This window comes from Rhinolophus hipposideros (assembly GCF_964194185.1).
Source record: "Rhinolophus hipposideros genome assembly, chromosome: X".
NCBI lineage: Eukaryota > Metazoa > Chordata > Mammalia > Chiroptera > Rhinolophidae > Rhinolophus > Rhinolophus hipposideros.
This window is the reverse complement of record NC_138046.1, coordinates 47,840,513-47,850,442: the sequence shown is the minus strand read 5'-3', so window position 1 is coordinate 47,850,442 and position 9,930 is coordinate 47,840,513. Positions and strand designations below refer to the sequence as shown.

Genomic DNA, 9,930 nt, shown 5'->3' with positions numbered 1-9,930 from the left:
CAGGCTACTGGCATTGAAAGAATGTTAGTTCATTACAACACAAACCAGAGAACAGAGGACACTGAAATTTACTGCTGCCAATGTTGACCCCAAATGGTGTTGTTGTCATCACCCAAGGCAGAAGCAAAGCTTTGCGCGCAAACTGAAGCACAATATGGCCCATCTGCCAATGGGAGGAAATCTCAATTTTGTTGGAATTTGGACATCTGTTCTTTAAATGGCCTTGTATCTGAGCTAATATGATCACTTTATGAGAAGAGGGGATGGTCTGTCAGAGTGTATAACTGAACTAACCAGAGTGGTGGTAGTCATGACACAACTATTTTTAATGAAGTTTCTAAGTCACAGCTGAAAACTGAATGAAGCAGGTTAAATTTTGCAGTCACATTTTATTTAAAGAAATGTGTTCTCATTTTATAATTGAGGTGTAATTCACATATAACATTATGTTAGTTTCAAGTGTACAATATGATTTGATATTTGTACCACCACAATAAGTATCATTAACATCATCCCCATACATAGTTAGATTTCTTTTCTTTTTTTTTAAAATTTATTGGGGTGACAATTTTTAGTGAAATTACATAGACTTCAGGTGTACAATTCTGTATTACATCACATATAAATCCCATTGTGTGTTCACCACCCAAGGTCAGTTCTTCTTCCATCACCATATATTTGATCCCCCTTACCCTCATCTCCCACCCACCACCCACCTTACCCTCTGGTAACCACTAAACTATTGTCTGTGTCTATGAATTTTTGTTTCTCATTTGTTTGTCTTGTTCTTTTGTTGTTTTTGGTTTATATACCACATATCAATGAAAGCATATGGCTCTCTGCTTTTTCTGTCTGACTTATTTCGCTTAGCATTATACTCTCGAGATCCATCCATGTTGTCACAAATGTTCCTATATCATCTCTGCTTACGGCCGAATAGTATTCATTGTGTATATATACCACAACTTCTTTATCCATTCATCTATCGAAGGACATTTTGGTTGTTTCCATGTCTTGGCCACCATAAACAAAGCTTTAATGAACATTGGAGCACACATGTCTTTATGGATAAATGTTTTCAGATTTTTTTGGTAGATACCCAGGAGAGGGATTGCTGGGTCATACGGTAGTTTTATTCGAAATTTCTTGACAAACCTCCACACTGCTTTCCATAGCGGCTGCACCAGTCTGCATTCCCACTAACAGTGTATGAGGGTTCCTTTTTCTCCACAGCCTCTCCAACACTTGTTACTATTTGTTTTGTAGATGATAGCCATTCTGACTGGGGTGAGGTGATATCTCATTGCGCTTTTTATTTGCACTTCCCTAATGATAAGTGATATTGAGCATTTTTTCATATGTCTATCTGCCATTTGTATGTCCTCTTTGGATAAATGCCTCTTCACGTCCTGGGCCCATTTTTCAATTGGGTTGTTTGTTTTTTTGTTGTTGAATTTAATGAGTTTCTTGTATATTTTGGATATTAGGCCCTTATCGGAGGAACTGTTTGCAAAAATCTTCTCCCATTCAGTTGGTTGCCTCTTTATTTTGTCAATGGTTTCTTTTGCTGTGCAGAAGCTTTTAGGTTTCATATAGTCCCATTCGTTTATTTTAGCTTTTACTTCCATTCCCTTTGGAGTCAAATTCATAAAGTGTTCTTTGAACCAAAGGTTCATAAGTTTAGTACCTATGTTTTCTTCTATGCAGTTTATTGTGTCAGGTCTTATGCTTAAGTTTGGTCCATTTTGAATTAATTTTGGCACATGGCAACAGACAGCAGTCCAGTTTCATTCTTTTGCACATGGCTATCCAATTCTCCCAGCACCATTTATTGAAGAGGCTGTCTTTCCTCCGTTGAATGTTTTTAGCGTCTTTGTCAAAAATTTCTGTCCATATTTATGTGGTTTTATTTCTGGATTCTCAATTCTATTCCATTGGTCTATGTGTCTGTTTTTCCGCCAATACCAAGCTGTTTTGATTATTGTAGCCCTGTAGTACAAGCAAAAATCAGGGAGTGTCATACCTCCAGTATTGTTCTTTTTTTAAAATATTACTTTGGCTATTCGGGGTCTTTTGTGGTTCCAAACAAATCTGATGATTTTTTGTTCTGTTTCTTTAAAAAAATGCCATTGGGATTTTGATGGGGATTGCATTAAATCTGTATATGGCTTTGGGTAATATGGCCATTTTAACTATGTTGATTCTTCCAATCCATGAGCATGGAATGTCTTTCCATTTCTTTGTGTCTTCTTCAATTTCTTTAAAAAATGTCTTATACTTTTCAGCATATAAATCCTTCACATCCTTGGTTAAGTTTATTCCTAGGTATTTTATTCTTTTTGCTGCAATTGCAAAAGGAATTGTTTTTTTCTATTTCTTTTTCTGAGATTTCATTGTTGGTACATAGGAAAACAATGGACTTTTGTACGTTGATTTTGTAGCCAGCAACTTTACTGTATTCGTTGATTGTTTCTAATAGCTTTTTGGTGGAGTCTTTAGGGTTTTCTGTATACAGCATCGTGTCATCTGCAAAGAGTGACAATTTAACTTCTTCATTCCCAATTTGGATGCCTTTTATTTTTTTCTCTTGCCTGATTGCTCTAGCAAGGACTTACAACGCTATGTTGAAAAGCAGAGGTGATAGGGGACAGCCCTGTCGTGTTCCTGAACGTAGAGCAAAGGGCTTCACTCTTTCAACCATTAATTATGAAATTAGCTTTGGGCTTGTCATATATAGCCTTTATTATGTTAAGGTATTTTCCTTCTATACCTATTTTATTAAGTGTTTTAATCATAAATGGATGTTGTATCTTTCAAATGCTTTTTCTGCATCAATTGATATAATCATATGATTTTTGTCCAATCGTATGATATTTTGTTTATGTGATGTATCACATTGATGGATTTGCGAATGTTGAACCATCCTTGTGCCCCGGGGATGAACCCCATTTGGTTGTGATGAATAATCTTTTTAATGCATTGTTGTATTAGATTTACTAGAATTTTGTTTAGCATGTTTGCATCAGTATTCATCAGAGATATTGGTCTCTGGTTTTCTTTCTTTGTGATGTCCTTACCAGGTTTTGGAATCAGGGTAATGTTGGCCTCATAAAATGAGTTAGGGAGTACTGACTCTTCTTCAATTTTTTGGAAGACTTTGAGCAGGATTGGTATTAGATCCTCTTTGAAGGTTTGGTAGAAATCACTAGTGAAGCCATGTGGTCCCAGATTTTGCTTTTGGGAAGGTTTTGGATGAGTGATTCAATTTTGTTACTGGTGATCGGTCTGTTTAGATTTTCCAGATCTTCATGGTTCAGCCTTGGAAGGCTATATGTTTCTAAGAACTTGTCCATTTCTTCTAGGTTATTGAATTTGGTGGCATATAGTCTTTCATAGTATTCTTGGCTCATCCTTTGTATTTCTGTGGTGTCTGTGATAACTTCCCCTTTTTCATTTCTGATATTGTTAACTAGTTTCCTCTCTCTTTTTATCTTAATGAATCTAACCAAGGTTTTCTCAATTTTGTTAATCTTTTCAATGAACCAGCTCTTTGTCACATTAATTTTTTCTATTGTCTTTTTGTTCTCTGTTTCATTTAGTTCTGCTCTGATTTTTGTTATTTCCTTTCTTCTGCTGACCTTGGGTTTCACTTGTTCTTCTTTTTCTAGTTCTTTAAGGTGTAACATGAGGTTATTTATTTGGGATTTTTCTTGTTTCTTGAGTTAGGCCTGTAATGATATAAATTTCCCTCTTAAAACTGCTTTCGCTGTATCCCAAAAGTTTTGGTAGGATGTATTTTCATTATCGTTTGTTTCTATGTATCTTTTGATCTCTCCTCTAATTTCTTCTTTGACCCAGTCGTTCTTTAAAAGTATGTTGTTTAATCTCCATGTATTTGTGTTTTTTCCTGCTTTTTTTTTGCCCTTGATATCCAATTTCAAAGCCGTGTGGTCAGAGAATATGCTTGGTATGATTTCAATCTTCTTAAATTTCCTGAGACTGATTTTATATGCCAATATATGGTCTATCCTGGAGAATGGCCCATGTACACTAGAAAAGAATGTATAGTCTGATGTTTTAGGATGAATTGCTCTATATATGTCAATTAGGTCCATTTCATCTATGTGTCATTTAGGGCTGCTATTTCGTTATTTATTTTCTGTTTGGGTGATCTATCCATAGCTGTCAATGATATATTTAACTTTCCTAGTATAATTGTGTTTTGGTCAATTTCTCCCTTTAGTTCTGTTAGTAGTTGCTTGGTATATTTTGGTGTTCCCTGATTGGGGGCATAAATATTGATGACTGTTATGTCTTCTTGTTGCATAGTTCCCTTTAGCATTATGAAAGGTCCATCTTTGTCTCTTGTTATCTTTTTCACCCTGAAGTCTGTTTTATCTGATATCATCATGGCTACACCTGATTTTCTCTGGGTACCATTTGCTTGGAGTGTCAATTTCCACCCTTTCACTTTGAGTCTATGCTTGTCCTTGTAGCTGAGATGTGTCTCTTGGAGACAGCATACGGTTGCGTTTAGTTTTTTGATCCAATCTGCTACTCTGTGCCTTTTTATTGGTGACTTCAGTCCATTTACATTTAGGGTGACTATTGATACGCGAGGATTTCCTGTCATTCTATCTTTAGTTTTCTGTTAAGGCTTTGTCTCCATTGTTTCTTTGCCTTTTTGTTGTTGTCTATTATATGTGTGTGGTGGTATTCTATGATGTTTCCCTCTGTTTCTTTTTTTTATTACAGTATATATTTCAGTTCTGGATTTTTTTTTGAGTGGTTACCCTTAAGTTTATATAATAGAAAGTTTGATATTTAGAGTATTCCATTTTCTTCAGCACGCTTACTTTCTCCATTCCAATATTCTGATTGAGGTTACTATCCGCCTTTTAATGTTTCGGTTGTCACAAATTGTCCCTGTGATGGTAGGCTAAAAGCCTCCTTTAGCATTCCTTGAAGTGCAGGTTGTGTATTAGAAAATTCCCTCAGTTTCCCTATGTCTGATAAGGTCTTTATTCCTCCTTCATATCTAAAGGAGGTCTTTGCTGGATATATTATTCTTGGCTCATAATTTCTCTCTTTCAATAGTTTGAATATTTAATTCTACTTCCTTTTGGCTTGTAGAGTTTCTGCTGAAAAATCTGATGATTATCTAACGGGATTTCCTTTGTAGGTTACCATCTTTTGTTCCCTGGCTGCTTTGAAGATTCTTTCTTTGTCGTTGATTTTAGACAGCTGCCATATGATGTGCCTTGGAGAAGGCCTGTTGGGATTGAGGTAATTTGAGGTTCTATTTGCCTTTTAGATTCGAAGATCCAGTTCTGTCCACAAGTTTGGAAAGTTCTCGTGAACAATTTGTTTGAATGTATTCTCTCTCCCCTTCTCTCTTTCTTCTCTTTCTGGTATGCACATTATTCTTATATTGCCCTTTCTGATGGAGTCAGAAAGTTCTTGTGGAGTTCTTTCTTTTCTTTTAAGTCTCATGTCTGTTTCTTCTTTTATCTGTGTTATTTCCAGGTTTCTATCCTTGATGTCCCTGATTCTTTCCTCCATCTTGTCAACACTACTACCTAAGCTGGTTATTTCATTCTTAATTTCTTCTATTGAGTTCTTAATCTCCAGAAATTCTATTTGGTTCTTTTTGAAATTTCAATCTCTTTCGTAAAATGCTTATGTTGTTCTTTGCTTGTGTTTCTGAGTTCATTAAAATGCCTTTCTGTGTTTTCCTGCATCTTGTTGAGTTTTTTCAGAACTGCAATCTTGAATAATCTGTCATTTAAGTCACATATTTCCATATCTTTAAGTTCCTTTTCTGGAGACTTTTCACTTTCTTTCTGAGCTGTCTTGTTGCCTTTGTTATTCGTGGCAATTACTGACTTATTATTTCTATTCCTGGACATCTACAGGAGTGGCTTCTGCAACAGGTTGATAGGAAGAGGTCTTTCTTTTGTTTTCCAGTACTTGTTGGTAGAATGTTTTATTTTCTCTCCGACTGCAGCCTTTCCTTTTTCCCTTTCTCACATGGTAGTGCTATGTTTTCTCTGCGCTATTCCAGCTTCTCACACAATTGGGGGATTCCTTGGGAGACGGGCTTCACCTCTGTTAATAGTTCGCCTGAGTCACAGCGCTCAGTGTCCGTGTGGGTATGCGGAGAGCTTTTGAAGTTCCAAATCTCTTCCTGCACCAGATTCAGAGCCCATACGTTTCAGCAGTTCTCTTTACTCCTGCAGGGATCCGCCCAGATAGGTGGGGCCAGGGGCGGGGTGAGTTGTGAGAGGTGGCCCAGAGCAATGGCGGCAACCACCACCACAGCCAGTCCTGCTTCTACAGGACCACAGCTTTCACAGGTCCCTTCTCTTTTCCGGATCTAGTTGGGCTGCGAATCTGTGTCTGCGGTCCACAGTTCTCAGAACAGCAAATATTCTGCTCTTTTGATCTGACACTGCTACTGTTCTGCTTCTAGCACCGGGCAGGTGGGGGCGGGGAGAGCTCTGTGAGGGTAGGGAGATGGCGGCTAGTCTTAGTGCCTAAGGCTTCCATTCTCTGCTCGGCAGTAAGGGCTTAAACCACCGTTTTCAGCCTTCTTCCCTCAGTCTTTTCTCTGCAGTCTCTGCCATGAGCGTTGGGTTCAGCCGTGCTATATGCTGCCCCCTCAGCCCTGTGGGCTGTAAGCGGAGCCCTAGCAGTCCGTGTTCTTTCCTCTCCCGCAGCTGCGGTAGTTCCTGGATGCAGCGAGCTCGGAGCACTGAGCTAGGTTTGCGTCCTGCGCCCTCGTGGCTCTGTCTCGTGCTTCGTTTCCGCACTTCTCCCTTCAGTCCTCCACCGTTCGAGTGATTCGCCCACCTTTAGGTCAATTCTGTAGTGGGCCTCTTCATCTTGCCTGTCTGCTGAGCAGGGAGTCCTTTGTGGAGTTATTGGTGTTCGATTAGTTGTGAATTCTAGGGGAGCTTTACAGTGGCTCACCTCCCACCACCATTTTGAACTTGTCTCAGATTTCTTTTCTTTTGATGAGAACTTTTAAGATTTAATGTTTTAGGGCTGGCCCTATGGCTCAGGCAGTTGGAGCTCCGTGCTCCTAACACCAAAGGCTTCTGGTTTGATTCCCACATGGGCTAGTGGGCTCTCAACCACAAGGTTGCTGGTTCAACTCCCATAAGGGATGGTGGGCTGCGCCCCCTGCAACTAACAAAGGCAACTGGACATGGAGCTGAGCTGTGCCCTCCACAACTAAGATTGAAAAGGACAACAACTTGACTTGGAAAAAATCATGGAAATATACACTGTTCCCCAACAAAATCCTATTCCCCTTCCCCAATAAAATCTTTTTTAAAAATTTACTCTCTTAGCAACTTTCAAATATGCAATAGTGTATCATTGACTATAGTCACCATGATGTACATCACCATGGTTTATTTATTTTATAACTGCAAGTTTGTACCTTTTATCCCCTTCACCCATTTAACCCACTGCCTTGTCCCCTCTGGCAACCACCAATATGTTCTCTCTATGTTCTTATTATTTTAAAACTTGTAGAGTATGGCTTATTGATTCATTACTATAGTTCATTTATTACTGCTCCCTTCTATCTTTTTTTATTTTCAATGAAAAACTCATCAAAGTATTGAGATATTTCTACTTCCTCTAACATGCCTGATCCCTAAACAGTAAATTTAATACCTGGAACTATTCATTCATTGGCAACCACCTAGGATGAGGTGAAACTCCTAGTAAAGAATTCCTTCTCGGGGGTGGCCAGATGGCTCAAATAGTTAGAACGCAAGCTCTCAACAACAATGGTGCCAGTTCAATTCCCACATGGAATGGTGGGCTGCGCCCCCTGCAACTAAGATTGAAAAAGGCAACTGGACTTGGAGCTGAGCTGCGCCCTCCACAACTAGATTGAAGGACAACGACTTGGACTTGATGGACCCTGGAGAAACCCATTCCCCAATATTCCCCAATAAAAAAAAAGAAAGAAAAAGAATTCCTTCTCTTCTTCCTCTTTTTTTTCTTTTGAAATATATACCATGTACTGGATGGAATTTTTTTTTTTAAATTTTAAACACAACTACTTTTTATTTTATTTTTTTAAACGTTTTATTTATTTTAAGTGTGTTTTTCCAGAACCCATCAGCTCCATGTCAATTACTTGTTTCAATCTAGTGGTAGAGGGCGCAGCTCACAGTGGCCCATGTGGGGAGCGAACCGGCAACCTTGGTGTTAAGAGCACTGCGCTCTGACCAACTTAGCTAACTGGCTACCCTTCCTCTTCCTTTTCAATCTCACCTCCCTCCCAACAATAATAAGGACATTTATTGATTGAATTTTATGTTTTCGCCACTCTGCCAAGCACTGGGATTTTATAAGCCTCTCCACATCTTACCTCCAAACCTCAAAACTCTAAGTGGCCCCACTTGGAAACAACAGCACACAAACTGTCTTCATACTTAGAAATCAGAAACAGGGTAGCTCATTTGGAGTCAAGATAGTCTTTCTTGAGGAACCTAAACCTAAAACTTGAGCTGATATCTGATAAATGAGTAATAATCAGGGAATAGGGTGGGAGAACATTCTAAGCACAGGAAACAGCATAGGCTCTTTGATGGTGGAAAGTATGGTGCATTCAAGGAATTAAAATAAGGTTAGTATTGTTTGAGTCCATAAGTGCCAGGTAGAGCATGGTGGGAGACGGTGCTGGGAAGGTGGGTAGAGTTCAGACCATGAAGGACCACATAGTAGCAATCAATTATTTATTTATTCAGCAAATATTTATTGAACACAAATCTATGTCAGGCTCTGTGGACACTGTGGTGAATGAGAAAGGCAAACATTGAACAAACACAAATAACTCTTTAATTACAAAGCTTTGCCTCTAGAAATTCTATGCCATGAAACTCTGTCCGGTGGCCTGATACATTTTTAAAAATTATCTGGCCTGGCAGAAGGTCCTGAGGATGGGTGGGGGGTAAAGAAGGGGCCAGCCTTCGAGTGACAGTGATGCAAGATGACAACCACCACAGGCTCAGGAGTAAAAATCCCTTGCAATTTCCAATTCTTGGAAGAACTCAAAGAAGGCCAAAAGGAGTAGAAGATGGCACAGTTAGCTGGGGTCTAGAAGATGACAAAGATATGACACTTACAAGATGGACAGGGATGAGAATTGGGCCTCCAAGAACAATTTATGAAAACCGAATATACAGCCTTAAAATAGAATGTGGACTTAAATACCCAGAAGCACCCCTTTTTGTAAGATTTGTAACAAAAATTAATATGAATAGTGTTAATAGTTCTAATGGAGTGGTAGACCAACAGCCATATCAGTGCTAGCAAATGGTAGAATTCATATAGCATCAAAGTTATCCTGCAAGAGCTTCGGCCCCTAATGATGTCTAAAGAAAATATGAAACTCCCTCAGCCACCTGAAGGACAATGTTACAGTAATTACTGAAAAAGAAAAACCACAAGTTTTCCCCCTGCCTCATTTAATTTAAGCAGTTTTTATTTTCCACAGTAGCAAATTTTCTAGATACGTCTTGTAGATTTCAAGGTATTGGAAAAGAAGCTCCCATTCAAAGGCAGTTGATCTTAAGATACTATAAATGATACTAATTTTTTTGTCAATTTGAAATATATAAGCTGTAAAGAACTGACTCTGGGAGGTGAACACACAATGTGATATATAGATGATGTAATACAGAATTGTACACTTGAAACCTATGTAATTTTACTAACCATTGTCAACCCAATAAATTTTAATTAAAAAAATATACAAGTTGTGCTATAACAAAAATACTAATAACAATAAAAATAAAATCACCTGATCTGTTTCCAGGATGCAGTCCCAATTTGACCAAGTGCCTTGGTTAGAGCTATATGCAAATATAGTACTTATTCTATTTCTTTTTGCAATCATAGGTACGT

At 38.4% G+C, this 9,930-nt stretch overlaps 1 pseudogene across 1 annotated transcript; it reads left to right on the top strand.

The window, feature by feature from the left end:
* Positions 1-9,013: 9,013 nt before the first annotated feature.
* On the top strand, positions 9,014-9,457 carry LOC308495003 (ubiquitin-conjugating enzyme E2 variant 1-like; annotated as a pseudogene). The gene has a single exon. The product of its transcript is annotated as a ubiquitin-conjugating enzyme E2 variant 1-like (transcript).
* Positions 9,458-9,930: the final 473 nt, after the last annotated feature.